At 40.3% G+C, this 17,016-nt stretch overlaps 1 long non-coding RNA gene across 1 annotated transcript in view; it reads right to left on the reverse strand.

The window, feature by feature from the left end:
- Positions 1 to 757: 757 nt before the first annotated feature.
- The window catches only part of LOC142361691 (uncharacterized), a 240,624-nt gene continuing 224,365 nt past the window's right edge, over positions 758 to 17,016 (reverse strand). The window contains exon 5 of the long non-coding RNA XR_012764336.1: positions 758 to 1,094. This is a non-coding gene — a long non-coding RNA (uncharacterized LOC142361691). The remainder of the gene's footprint in view (positions 1,095 to 17,016) is intronic.

The following is a 17,016-nucleotide window of genomic DNA, read 5'->3' on the forward strand; positions in this document are numbered from 1 at the left end:
GATTTTAAATGGCTGAGATATTAAACCACTGAAAAACGGGGTTTATAATGGAAACACTGACAGACTATTAACTATAGTGACGCTGCTCTAATAAATGGAATAGCCCGTCGTAATCTCTAGTTCATAAATATGCAAATACAAGGCAGAGGATTTGCTCCAAAGGATGTCTCTATAATTTTAACTGACCTTTACTGATACTAAATGAGCCTGTTGCTTCTGGTTTTGAGCATTAAATAGAAAGTACAGGGAAGCCTGTCTCTCTGCATTCAGGGCCCACTCTGGCTCCTATCAGTGCCAACGGCAAAATCCTTACTACCTTCAACAGGGAAAAATCTGGCCCCAGAACATCTAGAATGTGAGACGCCTGGCATTCAGATGAACTCTTGACTGTACTTGATTTCAGTTCTGTTCTCATCTGTGTTAATTATTATTATATTAATTCTTCTGTTTGGGAGAAATTAAGCACACATTCGCCCCATGTGTCAAAGAGCTTGACCTGCCAAAAGGCACTCACTTGCTCAGTGATAAACAGGCCATCAACACAGTGATATAAATATTGAATTTTAGCCAGTTTCCTGTACTGGACCAAATGGAGGTAAATCCACTGACTTAATATTTAATAACCTAAATGTAATTTCTTTTTTGTGCCTCGCATTGCACAGTAAAGAATTGGATGGCTAGCAGTTTTGCAGATTCCCAACCCCTAATTATTTTAAGTTATTCATCCTGGTATCCGTCCATTGATACTCAGCCAAATTGCCAGCAGGGGAGAGATCTGTCCAATCCAGGAGCTAAATGAGTCACTGAGAGTCAATCTGTTTTTTTCCCTTGCTGCTGGGATTTCCTTGGGTCCTGGCCTCTCTCTGCTCCAATCACACACACACAGCTCCAGGCATGGGTCCTCTTTGGCTTCAGCTGCCTCCTGTCTCCCCATGTCTGCTCTGCTCATCACAGCTGTTGATGGGTTCTCGCCGGCTGGCCACAGAAGACCAATACTATATCACACTGCTCTTACAGCTCTTGCTCTTTCTCTGAAGGAAAATGAAGACATCTCGGCCTTGTTGAATTTGCTGCTGAAGTAATACATCAGGTATCTAGATGGAAAGCAAACCACATGAATACCATGTGTGTCATCTGGGTTAGATACTAATTTATTTGCCTTAAGTTCTGGGAACAATATTTGCACTTTTTCCAGAGAACTCGGTTAAGTTCCATAGAAACTGAATACTAATATGATTTCTGCAGCATGGAAAACAAATACAAAGCAGAGAAAAAATAGACTCATCAGAAATATTAGCTGCCTAGTATTAAAATATCTGACAATGCCGCAAATACAATTTATAAACAGGAACATTTAGAGCCTAACTATTCACTAAAAAGCAAATTCCTTGCTTCCTCCCTTTTAGGGTCAGGATTCAATTACACAAAAATATGCAGCAGACTTAAAGACTGCATGTAAGATTAAGATAACTGGTATTTCATGGTAAATGATTAAATTAGCTGACACAGTTTTATCCTGAACTTTGCCATTAAAACTGACATTTTTGTGCCACGCACATTGTAGAATGCTGGTAATCTAAACTGCCTTTCTTCTTTCAAAGACTGTAAATAGCTGAAGAACTCTTGTTCTTTACTCTATTTGCAAATGTGTGGAAAATCTATCTACATAACAAGATGAACTAAGCACAGGTCTTTTTTTTTTCCTCATCTATTGTACAAATACCTTAAGAAAACAGCAAGGAAGTTCCAAATGCCCAGATTCAGCTCTGCAACATGCACTTTAATCAAGTCATTTATGTGACTCCACAGAGATGAGAACATGCTGTCCTCCTCACGGTGAGTAAAAATAGACAAATGACAGAAGCCTCTTACTAAAAGTTTAATTATTCCTAGTATACAGTTCTAAACCACTTTATGTTTATTCCTCTTCTTTTCAGGCTTGCTTTTTTATGATGGCAGGGAGTTATGGGAATAATTTTGATAGAAAACAGTTAGGACTGAATGGCTGAAATGTTGTCAGAGCTGGTGGTTGTAGCCACTGCCCTTCAGTTGAGCTAGCTGGGAAGGAACAACTTAACTCATCTGTGAACATACTCAGCCTTCAAAGCTAAGTACAGGCATGTGTCATTGTACACAGTAAAGGCAAGGCCAGTCTGATCAGAGACTTGAACTATGAGAGATGCGTATCTTCCGAGTGTCACTCTGAGAGACCACCAGAACCAGGCAGGAAGAAAAGCTACAGAAGCACTGCAGAAATGAAGAAAGACAGCAGAACACAGAATCATAGAATGGTTTGGGTTGCAAGGGACCGTACAGATCATCTCATTCCACCTTCCCTGCCATGGACAGGAAAACCTTCCATTAGACCAGGTTGCTCACAGCGCCATCCAACCTGGACTTGAATGCTTCCATGGAGGGGGCATCCTCAGCTTCTCTGGGCAACCTGTTTCAGTGCCTCATCACCCTCATAGTAAAGAATTCTTTTCTTGTATCTAGTCTAAATCTACCTTCTCTCAGTTTAAAACCATTACTCCTTGTCCCATCGCTACATGCCCTTGTAAAAAGTCCCTCTCCAGCTTTCTTGTAGGCCCCTCCAGGTACTGGAAGGCCTCCCTGCAGCCTTCTCTTCTCCAGGCTGAACAACCCCAACTCTCTCAGCCTTTCCTTATAGGAGAGGTGCTCCACCCCTGACACGCAGACAGTGCATCCGTAAGAGAGGCCAAAGGTGAGCATAAGGAATGGGCTCTGGCTGAAAGAAGTCTCGCAGGCAATGGGATGACACTCTTCCATTCTTCGAGTTCTTTTACTTGTCCTGTGGTCAGAAAAACAGATCTTTGTCCTTTATTTGTAAATATATAGAGTTACATAAAAGTAGTATGTGACTGTCCTGGGTTCGGCTGGGATAGGGTGAAGTTTCACAAGAATCTGGGAGGGGACCCAGCCAAGAGGGCTGACCCAAACTGGCCAAACAAATGGCGTATTCAATATCATGTGACATCATGCTTGGTATTGAAGTGGGGGAGCTGGCTGGGGGAGGGTAATCGGTGCTCAGGAGCATGCTGGGCATCAGACAGTGAGAAAATTGCACTGTATTTTCCTTGCTTTGCATATTCTTTTTATCAGTATTACTGTTATTATTATTCTCTTCCTTTGCTGTTCTGTTAAACTGTCTTTATATAACCCACGAGTTTTGCCTTTTTCTTCGATTCTCCTCCCCAACTCACTGGTGAGGGAGGAGCGAGCGAGCGGCTGTGTGGTTCTTTGTTGCTGGTTGAGGCTTAACCACAACAGTGACTCTCACCAACAATTTATCCTCACAATTAGAATAATCCAGAATATCTCAAATTTTTAGCTAGCGATAAACTTCAAAAGAAGCAGCTCTAACAATACAAAAGCACAGGGACTGCAATACTGGTCAGGAACAGTGGTCCAGCATGTCGGATCTTTCACTGTCAGGAGCCTTACACACTTGTGAAAATGATGCAATAGGAATGACAATTATTATTACAGAATAAACTACCTGAATGGGACACTTAATCCCCCCCTCACAGGCTCCAGAAGTTGAAGCTTTATGAAGAAGTCATGCATGCATCATATTCTACTTCTTTCTGTGCACTGGCACAAAGATAAAACAAGTCTACAAACATTGACTATACAATTTGGAGGGGTAAAGACATGTCTCTGTACTTCAGTTTTTAGTAACAAATGTCTCTGCTGAAACAGGTAGTGGAAGATCAACAGACACCAAAGAAATTGTGGGTTTTATTCCAGCAGACAATTTGGCCCTTTATTCTTAGTGCAGACTGATCAGAGGTGTGTGCGTAACAGAAATGCTATGGCAAAGTTTCTGGATTCCTTGTTAGCCATAAACAGTTGAGCAAGACTTTAGACTCTTATTCACTCCTGGATTTCTATCAGTTCTAATAAAGAAGCAGAAACACAGCTTTGTACACAGCACCTTCACAAGGAGTTAAAAATTGCAGTTCTACAACACTTGCACAGTCATACCACTACCATCAAAGGATGACTTGCAGTGAAAAGAAATGTCCACAAAGACAGTTTCATTGTTTGAGAACTCATGCAAATGCTGAACAATGAAACTCAACCTGATTATCAAAAAATCCATCCTGTATGACCATCTGAAACTGTGTTATTCAATTAAAACTTCTCAGCTCTCTTACATAATTTCTTGGTTTTTATATATTGTGCAAAAGATACAGCTACTTTTACTTCTCTTTTTACGTTTTAAACTTTGAAAGCCTTTCACAGCAGAAGTATATGAATCATCTAGCTTTTCCTATTCCAAAGTGTTTCACTGATCATTCATTATTAACTAAGTAAAATGAAGATAGCGATGATAAATTTTGATCTATCTCAAAGTATTAGAAAGGATATGAAAACATCTTGTTCACAGTACTAACTTTTAGATGACATATGAGAGTACAACCCCAGTTTTTTCACTGTCACATACAGTAAGGCTCTTAATAACCCAATCACTTATTATTCCATTTTTTCCCATTCCTAGGCACTGATAGTTTCAGCCTGGTCTGCCATTTAGCAGAAACACATTCAAACAATATAACCATAAAGGGACTAGATGTTTGCAACAGGAAGGAAGCCTGTCGATGTCAGAGAGTAAGATCCTAATTAATGTCTAGATTTTTTTCTAATTAATGTGTGTTCTATAAACAGTTCTACATACATACATGCCTTGATGTGAATGTTCTGGAAAGAGAAAAACAAGTCTGTGGCCACTCTTAGATCTGGGAGTGACGTTTTTCAACACATCTCAGTAACCGGTGCTCTTTTACTTAAATATACTGCAATGTAACTGTACACAAAACTTGAAAATACCACGACAAAACAATTATTTGCAAGTGGCTCAACACAGGAATGAAACACAACCTGGACAGGAATCACATTCATTCAGAAAAAAAAGAAGAAACTGCCTCATTTTAGTAAGTCGAGATCCTGGATACATCTTGCTGCTTGTCATTTGGCTATCCAGACAGATGGGCTAGACTGAAGTTAGAGGGGCTGTTTGAGATGTACTCCACAACTGAATATATCTGGGAAAAGACATTACACTATTTCGCTCATTTACCTCTTAAAATGCTTTCAGTTTCATTACAGCCCCCCTCAGCTTGGATTCTCCAGGGTCAGAAAGGGTCAGGCCTGTGTGTAAGGGAAGCAGACAGGGACAGAAGTTGTGCAAAGCTAGTCATGGACTTAATAAGGGCTTGATTGTGTACCAATTAAATCAACGGGAGTTTGGGTCATGTTTGCAATGGGAGGTGGATCAAGGTTTTATGCCAGCTGTTCCCTGCTGGGTAGGGATAATCTCTTTGAACAAAATATTTGACTTGTTCTCACTCTGTTTTTGTAAAAAGGCTTCCCATGATAACGTTTTCATGAGAAAATTCCAAATACCCCCCATTCCTGTAGTATACTTTTGCTGAGAAAAAACAAACAAACAAACAAACAACCAACCAAAAAAACCCAAAAAGAGAAACCTGCTACTAACCATGTGGGTTTACAAAAAATGCCACTGCAGTGACTTACAGGGTGGAACATCTATTTGTTCTTCTGGCCATGACAGCACTTCTCCTTGCAGTTTCCTCAACCAGAAGATGCAGCAAGGAGGCATGTTAATTCAAACAGCTACAACTGGTGTGGGATCCCATGGGCAGAAATAAAATAGCTGAGATCCCTCCAGGCAAATAAGAAGATTATAGAAAAGATAAACTGCCAACAGTCATGAAGGGAACCATGAAGAACAGAGTGTGGGAACAGTATCAGAGAGACAGAAGCTAAAGGAGGACAGTATTAACAATAAAATCAGATATGTGTGTCCTGCAGTCTGGATCTGAGTGCAGCATTTAGTCTCAGTTGTTGTTTCTGTGGTTTGTTTTTATGTCTTACAGAGGAAATGAGGTTCTGAAACATGGCTGCAGCTGCCCAAGTTGTTCTACAGATCAGCAGCACACTGTGGCTACTTCCAGCCCTGCATCTGTTAGTCAAGTTCAAAAACAGTGTAAAAGTTGGGCCCATTTACCCCAGCTTTCAGTTTGGTTCACTCCCTCTCACCCCGCTGGCTGAGATCCATTTGGCTAACAGACCTGGAACTTAAAGTCTGCTAAGTTTTATAAAGCAATCATTTAATTTAAAAAGTCTCTTTCATTGCATTCTAATAAGATTTCCATAAAATAAAGAGTCCTCCACATCCTCCTGGGAACTTTTGTTTATTCCATAAACCATGACACTTTTTGAAAAGTTCCAAAAGACTTCAAGAGAGGAAACTTCCAGAGACAGAGTTGTTTGGTCTGGCAACCAGGAACTTTGCTTTTCGTAGAGTTACATCCTCCAGAAGCAGAAAACGTATGGAATCGTTTGAGCTTGAGAGACTGTGACATTTTTATAGAATGAAAGGAGGAACCGAGAGATACAATGACAGAGCCGGGAGCTGCATCTGGCCAGCTGTTCCATGGAGCATTCTCCTTACAGATTTTTATGGCTCTCCTAGCACTAATATTAAACACTTGACCTTTTTGTCAAATACTATTTTAGATTATTAGGTTGGATGATTAGTTTACTAAATATACCATCTATAGTAAATAGGAAATTTTGTAGTCTGATGCTTCAGTCTCAGACCTTTCAGGTATTGCTCCCGTGGCATTTAACATTATAACATTGAGTCGCCTTACATTAACTTAAGTCACTTGGTAAGCAGCAAGTGCATAGCACTGTCACACAGGGCACAGAGATTTCTGAAGTAGCACTACTAGAATGGAGATGTCTTCTTTCCCTTGCCTCCCCTCGCTAAACTGATAGTTTAACGAGAACGCCGTAAACATTGTGAAGTCAAGTGTAACTAGGAGCCAGCTCATGCCAAACAGTACAACTCAGTCTACTGCCTACAAATAAGTGCATTTACCTTTTAAAGTTCTGAAAACCAACACTTTGCAAATGACTCTGCCCTGGTACCTCTCTCCCTGGTGAACCCATTCATCCTCTCCTCTCCCTGGTGCAATGTCCCCATGTTGGAAGCAGAATTAGTTATTTGCTTTTTCACCTCTCCCTCCTGACACCTTCGTACTCCCATTTGGGAAACACTGCTGTAAACTTAACCCTTCCTTCCCGTAAATCCCACCTCAAATATTTGGATTTAAAAGTATGTGGTTACAGACAGCATGACCCTGAACTTGTGAATATTTATAATAGTTCTGGAAGACAAAAAAGATCAAAATTCTTGGAACTTAAACTGGTTTTAACAGAAACAGAACAAATTGCTAGTGAGGAAACATCTATCACCCTTAGAGAACAAGATGCATGAAGAATTAAAAAGAGCCTTATTATTAAATACTGGGGAGCATATTTAAAAGAGCACCCCATGGAGTCCGTGTAACATATTTATAGTGTACAAATTCAGCTTGGACATACAGAAATTTAAGATTTGGGTAACTGATTCTTCACTACCAGGAAGTGACAGAACTGCTTTATTTTCCAGCAAACTGGATCTGGTTCTGGTCTCAGTCCTGAAATGTAAGATTGGTACAGCTCCAGTCAATTCAGGAGAATACATTGATACCAAGGTGACAGTTGGTCTATTAGAGTTACTAAAACCAGCTGCTCTAAATCCTAGCATAGATTTTCTCTTTGTTATTACAGGATGGTACTTGTTAGTCAAGGAAAACCTGAGGACTCACCCATTTATGTGAGCAGCAGATGAACAGGCTAGACTGCGAGATTGGACTTCAAATTCACAGACCTGTAATTATATTTTCTTTGATTATGCACTAGTGTGATGGAGGCAGTCTATACGCAAATGAGATAACACTACTTTTCTTCCTGCAGCTGAATTTCTTGACAATTAAAATAGGTGTGTTTGAGAACAACAAGAATTAGTAAAAAACACTTAAAAGCCCAGCCTTTCTAAAATCACACAGTGTCTGAATGGTTAACGAACAGTGAATCTTAGCTAGGAGCACCACCATGCTCCTATAACTGTTGTACACTTTTGTCTTTAATAATAGTAACAACAAAGTATTACTGAAGCTGGAGATTCTCCACTGCAGTTAAAGCATGGTTATTTAGCAAACAATTACTTCCAAAATAAACTACTGAAAACCTGTGCTCCAGCATCTGCCAAATTGACTTCCTCCCATCTCCCCTCTTTCCAGATGCCCTCTGTGTTGCTTACTTTACCTCTTGGCACACGCCAGTGCAGTGACACGTGACAAGGTGAGGCTTAGGGCAGTTCCTAGTCATTGCTTCCAGAACCAGAAAGAGCTGGGACTCCTCCACAGTCCCAAACAACAGCAACCTGCAACACAGGAGCTGCTGCAGCAGCTGAGAATTTACTCTCCAGGCATCGTACAGATACTTGCTGATCCCAGAAAGCCACAGAACAAGAAAGCCTGGTTGCAGGCACAGCAATCCCACCTGTTAGGTGTTTCATTACAGAAGCACGTGTTAGAAGACTTGGACATTCGTTCCTTGATTACAAGATACCTCTCTACAGCACAGGGCAACACTGAAAAAGCTTTTCCAGCCTAATCACCAGAACCAGCACATGCCTGCTTATCTCAGTGCTCAGGTCCCAGCTGCTACACCCAACTCATTGAACCCACCTGCTTCAGCAACCATTATACTTCAGAGAAGTTTACATTTGCCCTAGCTGGAGATCTAAACTTCTGAAATCTATAGGCAAAATGGTGATTGATTCAAATGCTCTTTTATATATGTATTTTGATGTAAGTATAGTCAGCCTTTGGCCATGTTCTGCTCCCATATAAGTAGATGCAGAAACGGGCATAAAAAAGGAAAAGCAGTTAACAAGAAAAGACAAAGTTAAAACAGATTTGCCACATATAAGATCTTTAATAGTTCTTTTTATTGCTACCACTCCAACCCTTTTGTCTAAGCTGTTGATACAAAGGGGATGAAAAAAGGGTTTTATAGCACAGGGAAGGTTCATTGGCACCATTTAAGAATTTGGCTCTAGAAATAAAATCACTGTTTGTGTCACAGCTGGCCTTGATCCATTGGTTTTGCCACATTATCAAATCTTTTTGCTAAAAAATTTTAATTCTATGTAATTGCAGTATTGCCTTCACCCTTGAAGTCCATAGAGCTCTTCCAGGACTACATGAGCACAGAGCAGAGCAAGAATGTAAAAACTGTTACGATGTTGGTGCTTAAAACAGAGAGCTGTATTTGCTGAAGGCTTCTGTAATGCTCTGGATTGCAGATAAAAAAGTGGTATATGCATAAACTAGTTTCAAACACATGATGACATTTTCCATCTTACCCACTTATATCCTAAACCAGCAATTTTCTACTCTGTATGGCTTATCAGAGGGCTTCTGGAGTAGCATTTTACTTGCATAAATTCCATTAGCTTTATCCATGAAAAGCCACTTCTAAAACAGTGTTACATCGATGAGTTTTTCCCAAATAGGTTAAAGTGAAATAATGGAAGTTAAACACAAAGTCGATAGGAGGAAGTCAGTAGCAGAGCTGCAAAGAGTATGCCAAGGGTCCTGGCACTTAGATGCAGCAGGCCAGACCATGACAACACCCCCCAGCTGAAAACCACTCTAATTAGTTATGTGTCAATCACAAAATAGGACGTAAAGTTCCTCTCAGCAGTTGGCGGACATTAGCCAGTTATCTGTATAAAATTTAGAGATTCATTCTCAGAATAGGAAGAAGAAAACAACTGGATTTCACTGAATCAGTCTGTGGTCTTAAGGACCCCAGAGCATGCCATGCCTACCCTCCCTCTCCTTCTGTCTGAAGGAATGTGTTTCTCAGTGTACCCAACAACATTTACTGACTCCCACAGGTAGTCTCAATGCAAAATGTCTCTCTTGAGAGTGAGGGAACTATTCCATATTTACATTTGACTGTAAGGAGAAATCAAAATTCAGATTCTGTCTGTAGAAGACCATTTCCCAGTTACACCATTTCAGCTTTTGTTCTCATATATCTTATAACCTTCCGTAGTCAATCAGACTTGCGGATGTTTTCCCTCTTCAATTATTCCCAAGGAGTTGAAATGGTTTTAGTTGGTATGGAACAAACACACATGGGTATCTGATATAAATCACTATGGCCTTTGGCCAAAACTTATGTTTTACCTGTGGGCTTGCTTTCCTATGGTTAACCATTTTTTTTCATTACATCTAGCAGAAAGGATAACATAGGCTACATTTGCTGAGAAGTAGGTTTCTTCTAAATCAGGCCAAAACACAGTGGCTCGGCTTCCTCAGCTAGGATCTTCAGGTCTGCACTGCAACCAGACTTGTCCCAGGCACCATCTGCCCGTCTGTACAAATGTCAGCACAGTCGCTCCACTGTAGCCAGGACGTCTTGAGAAAACAGTTACTCATGCTGAGCAAGTCTAATCTCCTCGGTCACAAAGTTCTAATGATAATTAGGATGGGCCCATAGCTCAGAAAAATGATAACATACATATATAAGGACAGAAAATTGACACATGGGAAGTGTAAGGTGTTATAAATATAGTTGTTGACATTAACACAATGTGTTATATTCTGAAAAGCAAAGCATAGCAAATATGTATTTTTAAAACACAAAAGTAAAAATTTTGCCTTTACCCACTGATGTTTCTAAGCTATTTATGCTCAGTCCAGCTCCTGTCAGCTTATCACAAGCTGCATGTTTTCATTGCAATCTACTGCACAGCATCACTCCAGCTAAGCTGGCATTTGTGTTATGAGAAAACAAGATGGATTTCACTAATTTACTTCACTCCTATCCTACATCAATTCCTGTATATAGAACCCCCTTCCTTTCTCTAACATTAGTGGGATGGTAGTGAGGGCCAACTTCAACACCTCACTCATCTGGATCCTTCTCTGCTTGGGCATCTGTCAGCTCTCCTGTTTTTGGTGCAAAATGCACCGTTCTTCAGGCCTGAACATTTCACTGGAATGGTTTATGTCTTTTCCACCAAATATCACAGCAGGAAACGGAGAAAGGTCAGATAGCCTTACTAACAGGGCTTTATTGTGAAAAGTCTTCCAGTGGTGCATTTGGGGCCTCCAGGACACCCTCCCTGTGGTTATTTGAAATGGCTGAGGAAGGCGAGCTAACCAGATTCTGGAGTACTTATTTTACTTTTATTATTACAGCTGAGGCACATGACAGGCATATATAGTCTTTTCAGTGCAGTTTTCACATCACTGATGGCAGAAACGAAAGAATGCAAAACCTGAACAATACAATGATACGTTTTTTAAATAAGAAGCAAAGACTTTTCAAGACTAAATACCATATAAACTGCCATTAGCAAATCTGTATGCCAACCAAAGATGTATACCAACGATACACTCCAAACAAATGGCTGGGCATTTAAGCTAAATTTCATTTGGCACAGTGCAGGCCGGAGCTCCACATGGACGTGAGCCTGGGGGGAAAGAGACGTCTGCCTACAGAGTAATCGTTAATACTGAAGTGAGATTTTATATCTTCTTCCCCCATTCTGCATCTTTATCAATGGGTTCCACCCTCCCTTTTTCACAGAGGGGTCACGTCACTTCACCTGTTAGTTTCACTGGTTGATTAAACGAACTAAGCGATTGCCTGTTTGTCCCCCTGATCTATTAGGGCAGGTCTCATTGCGAGACCTCTGCAGACGATCAGCTGTGCAGAACATTCTCACTCTACATCTCTAAGGACAAAAATTCCTAAACTACGTATAAATTTATTCTGCCAGTTAATAATTAGATTATACGTTCTGATTAGTGACATTAGCAATTTTATAGGAAAGGTAGGAAATCTCTGTCACAATATGGTTACATGACTTTATACAGACTCACATAAATACACATACATTCTTTGCTACGTTATTTTAACATAATGTTGCTAATTCTCCCTGTGCTTTGACACTGCATCTCAGTCAGACCAAAGTCCAGACATGATGTCTGTTTCCTGTTTGTTGTTACACATTGCTGCTATGCCAAAATGGTTGACAAGAGAGAAGAAAGTCTTTGAAGTGTTCTGACAATCTCTGTCAAGAAGATCCCAGAAGCACAGACAAATCTTTTTTCTCTCCCAGGCCTCGCAGCTTAAAATACCAAAGGGTTCACTGCTGTTACCCTTCTTATTCAAAACCCATATGAAACCACTAGAGGATATTGTGAAATGGCATAGGCTACAATGTCATCAATATCCTGATGACACCAAGCTCTACGTCTCCTTTTCATTGAAGCCATATGTTACAGCTTCCTTATGTCTGGCAGAGATAAGACATGGATGAAAGCCACTTGGCTGAGGCTTTCTCTAGATAAGATGAAGGTAGTGTATGGGTTTGGCAAGGGAAAAGTGTTCTGAGTTGACAAAAATCTGCTTTCAAAGTTGAGAGAGATTCCCGTTGTCAAAATGCACAAGGGATTTACCACCTCCTACCTCATCCTGAGTCCCAGCTACAAAAGTGACTCAAATCCATTTGTCTCGTGCTAGACTTCATTCACTAGGTGCTCACTGGGTTTCAGTTGACCAGTCTGCTGGTGACCAGGCTCACAAGGTCAATGCAGGCCCTACTATGTCTTTCTCATTACTTTCAGATGTTGTCTAGGCTACTCATATATATGTCCAGTGACAAAGACTTTACCCCTTCCCAACCTACTGCAGTATGCCACCAGATTCCTAAAAGAATGCCAAGTATTTCTTAATGATTAATTGACAACTTTCTTACTGCAATTGAAGACTATTGGTACTTACTTTCCCCCAGGAACATAAGAAGCGATTATTCTCCATTTCTTCGGAGCAGTGCTTCTCATGTAGTTGAAAACCTACATTATCTTCTTCAAGACTCCTCTTGTTTAGGTTAGACAACCCCAGATCGTTCAGTCTTTCCCCACAGACAAATTTTTTTTTTTAGACCTCTGATTATTCTTTTTGCTCTCTTCTCCAGCTGGACTATGTTTCTTGAAACGTAAGCCCCAAAAGGAGGTCATAGTAAATCAAGTGACTTTTTAAGCTTCTATTAGATATAGGTAGACAGCAGCACTGTTTCTGCTCTAGGCCCTTCTGGCATGTTTACTGGGTGGAGGATTTTTGCTTGTTCTCCTTTTGCAATATCATAGTATGCAGTTTAGCTGCACTCAGCCCCCCAAACAAAATTATGCTTAGACAGCACAGAGACACACAGGTCATTGCAAACCAAACAAATTCGACGCTCATTTTCCAAATTCACTGCAACATTTTGAGTAACATCAGCCTCCTCTAAGATGTCCATCCTTTTTTGCCTGCTATTCAGAGCTCTCTTAATTGTTGAGCCTCTATCCCATCACATCAGCTTTGTTTGACCTTAGTTAGTCCCACCATTAAATGGAACCTTTCTGCTATAAAGCATTCTGTCCTGAGCCTCTCTCGTGTCCAAAGCTGCTGATTTTTCCAAAAGCTTGAGTCTTTATTTCTCCTTTTAAAGCCTTTCCTTAGTCCTTGCAGAATTTTCCACTCTCCACTTCCCCCTCCCCCCTCAAATGGAGAAGCAGAGGGAATTAATTTTCTCAGCCCATTTGACTAGATGATCATTGAGGTTAATAATCTACCACTGTCCCTTGGCTGGCTAGCATGAGGCATAGCCCTGTCAGTTCTGCAATGCAGCCTTTCCACAAGCCCAGCTAGAAGCCATAAACTGGATATAGACACATGTATCCACCAGCCACCACAAGATTGCCCTTAGTCATGTTGTGCTGGTGAGGGAAATGGGTTCATCCTTCTCAGAAGTAGACTTCATAATTTGCATATGTCTCTTGTCTTTTATTTCCACAGTGCTACGCTGTCACTATGGGACTATTCTGGAAGCGCAGAGGGAGCCTTCTCGGAAGCTTTGACTAATACAGAATAAGGCTGCTTACTCTATTGCAGGGCAGAGAAGAATAAACTAGAAAGGACAAATTACATGTGTTCTCCATACTTTGCAGGAGCTGCCAAAAGCATGCTGGCCTGAGTACACTGATGCCTGGCTTTCTTCAAGGAAAGTGAATCAGGGACTTATTCTCTAATTTGGGCAAAGTAGCTCTGTAGGCAGAGCACTGCACTTCTTGGTAAGGCTCACTGCTGTGTCCAATAAAAACAGGGGACTGGGAGAGTCAGAAACTCTTTGGCAAATAAGTAAAAGGATGATTATATTAAATGAAGTTTATACAGCAACAGGGAGGATGACCAAACAAGACCCATGCCGGTCACTTCTTAATTACTCTATCTGCTAGAGAGACAGGCAACATTTATGTAAATTACACAGCCTCCATGTAGCACAAAGAAGTTACTGCTCTTCCTCCCCTTCCCTCAATGAAATTTATGATTCTGCAATTTATTAAATCCTTCTCTCACAGGTGGAAATAAAAAAACCAAAACAATCTTCAAGACACCCCCAGAGGAGCACAAGAGGCAGCCAGCTGATGCAAACAGCATACCAGGGTTTCATGCAGGAACTAGGAGCATTAAAATGAGGAAGCAGATACTTTAGAAAAATTCCTGATAGTGTTGGTGTTCAGGTTAGGCTGCCCAGGGAGAGAACTAATGTGTTCTCAAGTCATTACTGGGGATTTTTGGTGACTGTAGTGCCATTCATGAAGCAGTTACCCAGATCTGTATTGTGAACAGCCAAGATCTCATGGCTTTCTGATTGGATTTAAGGGGAATGCTGTGGGATCCTCATGTTTCGTGTCTTTGAATTACAAACTGTGCAGTGACCATCTTAGTACCTAACATATAAATGCATTTAGTATAAACAGCTCTGAAGAACCGCAAGCTTTATTATCTGCACATCAGAGTCTTTTTCAGTGTTTTAGGAATAAAGCAAGTAAATATGCACATCCTGAGATTTCCACAGAAACCTCTGGTTAAAAAAGAAATGACAACAGATTCACACTCAAGGGGAAACGGCAGCATGGCTAAGTGCAAAGAACAGCTGGGGTATATGTAATGTTACAGTTATTTTTCTGTGTTTCCTCTAGGATGAACCAAAGACCTTGTTTTGCTGGATGCTGAATGCCCTAAAGTCCCATTACACGTCTCAGGGAAGGACCTTAATGGTTTTATTGGGACCCACATCTGCACATATAACATGGCCTTTGAAGATGAAAGGATTTTTTTTTTTTCTCTGCTTCCATTTGTTGCCTCTTGGTTGACATGTTCCTGTATGGACACTCAATCCCCAGATATCTGTTGCTTAATCAGGGACATCAATAACATCCTCAATGGGAAAACTCTGGAACATCTATGAAAGTCAGAAGTGTGAGGAACAGATCTCAGATGATGCAGATGTGGTCACTGCTGTATGATCAGATAAGCAACATTGCAAGTTCATTTTTGTATGCTAAATAAAATAAAAATGTCAATATTTACACATAACCTTCAAAGCTCTTACATTTGCAGCTCTTTAGTATTCAGTGCAGACCACATTTTCTTTAGTCCGTTACCAACAGCTTGGAAATTTAGTTAGAGGATGCAACCCAAATGTTCCTCCAAATGTTGTTTCCAAATGGTCATCTTGAAAAATGCTGCTTAAAACTATGAAACCTTTATGTGAAGATATAAGAGCCCAAGCACAGAGCAACATAAACTGCAGGGAAATAATCTGAAGATTAAAACCCCTAATGATGAAGATATTACTGTTAGGCACAGTTTAATTTGTTGGTAACTAAATCACCACAGGCTTTTTACAGGCTGCTTGGAACCTGACTATTGTGTACTGCACATTCAACCTCTAAGTGTACAGTGACACAAACAAATAAAAGTGATCATAACAGTTGAAATGTAGTTAGAGATACAATTGAGAACATCTGTATTGTAAGCAGAAATAAATTAGAAATACTGAAGTGTTTTGTAGCTGTGAAACTGAGGGACAAAAAAAATAACCTACAGCACCTGGATTAAGAAGTTATAAATAATGTATAAAGGAAAAATCTCATTACCCCCTGTGTAAACTCCCCCCCAATGAAATATATTTTATGAATGTTGCATCACAGTAATAAATGCAGCATTTGTTTTCCCCATAAACTTTCCATTTCATGACTATAAGATAGTTTGGATTTGGAAATAATGGCCAGCGAATGTACTGTTTGCAGGATTAGTTTCCCTCAACAAGCAGCTTTGAACTGACCTTCAGTTTTTTGGGCTAAAGAGCACAGACTTACACAGGCTTAGCAGAACTCATCTTTGTGCCTACAAGGCTGTGGCAGTGTTGTACTCTACTTGCACCAGAACAGTACTATATAAACAAATCCAATAGCACCACTAGAGAGTATTTAGACTCTGAGCCTTGAATGTTATAATTGCCTGATATCATGGAAGATTTTATGAGATTATACTAGATAAAGACTATATATGAATGTGGAAAGTTTTTCCTTTGTAAAAAGCCAGGTCTTATAGCAGAATGTTGCGCACTGCAGGATACAGAGTTTCCAATTACATTAGCAAGAGCAAGCCCTGTATAAAAAACTAGCATGCTTCCTTTCAGATTTCCAGCTTTTCTTTGCAAATATTCACAGTTTTGTATAAAGATGCCAGGACTGATTCCTCTCTTGTGTTAGCTTTACACGAAGTCAGCTTTGCTGAAGTACTCAACAGATTAATTCTAGATTTAGACAGTGTGTTACTGTCAAATTTCACCATTGGATTTTCTGTTGAAGATACCTTGATTTCTGACATACGAAAAGGGGTCAGCTTCTGGATGATCCAGGGTAGCAATCACTGATCCCCTTGGGAGATTCTCAGAATGATCTATACACCCAATACGCAATCACCAAGCCACAGCATGGTGAAACAGGAGTGAGAATGGGGATGGGAGCCTACAAAGGAAGTCAGCATCTAGAGTCAAATTGAAACCTAACAGATTATAAATTAAAAGGATAAGAACTTCCCACTGACTGAGAGAGATAAAATGTCACAAACATAAAAATATTATAAAGTTAGGTTTGAGACTGTAGTGCTTTCCTTTTATGATTAATTATTGGGCTCAACCAGGATGGGAAAGCC

The sequence above is a fragment of the Opisthocomus hoazin genome, chromosome 6, assembly GCF_030867145.1.
Source record: "Opisthocomus hoazin isolate bOpiHoa1 chromosome 6, bOpiHoa1.hap1, whole genome shotgun sequence".
NCBI classification, from domain to species: Eukaryota; Metazoa; Chordata; class Aves; order Opisthocomiformes; family Opisthocomidae; genus Opisthocomus; species Opisthocomus hoazin.